Source organism: Ptychodera flava, chromosome 17, assembly GCF_041260155.1.
Source record: "Ptychodera flava strain L36383 chromosome 17, AS_Pfla_20210202, whole genome shotgun sequence".
Lineage (NCBI taxonomy): Eukaryota > Metazoa > Hemichordata > Enteropneusta > Ptychoderidae > Ptychodera > Ptychodera flava.
In genome coordinates, this window is record NC_091944.1 from 25,611,536 (window position 1) to 25,612,331 (window position 796).

Below are 796 nucleotides of genomic sequence, written 5' to 3' on the forward strand. Positions count from 1 at the left end.
TATACATATATATATATATATATGGAAGTATACAGATGCCCTTGTGGGAAATTAGAGTGCTCGCTGCTAAGCAGAGCATTATCAGTAAACAAATTACTTCAAGTACACGATGTAAACCTTCTCTTCGTTGTCATCTGTTGACACTTTGGCCTTGTAAACCACGCTTTTGACCTGACAGCTACCCTTCAAGGGGCATGGCGACTTGACCCGGCAATTACAATCAGCTGGTTGATACTTACGCTGATCTGCAGTGATTACCCTCTTATTATGCGTTTTGATTATCCTTGCCATATTCTTCATACAGCTATAACTCACTTTTATTGTGTTCCTGTTGAACATCCTGTGAAGTTTACACCCCTTTAGAAAGTGTTCACCGCAGAGAACTTTTATATCGGCCTCTCTGATAACCTCTTTCAGATGCGCTACACTAGCCACATGCAATCGTCCTGTAACGAGAGATACAAAAACAATACCGAGTTGCCAAAGTTTGTATGGAACTTAAAAAGGAAATACCAAGTCTTTGACATTTCGTGGTCAATTATTGATAAAGCATCGAGCTACTCTTGCATAAGCAACGATGTAATCTTTGTATATCAGTAAAGCTGCACATTATCAATGCTGACAAATGTACACTGTTAAGCAAACGCTCTGAGTTGGTTTCAAAACAAATATTATTTTTCAAATTTTAACACCACCTACAAATAGAATTGTTCCTCCAAAACATATGTAAGACTGTCAAGCTAGGAATCCTTTCACTTCTATCTTAGGATTGCAGGATGCATGAAACTTAAGTAAT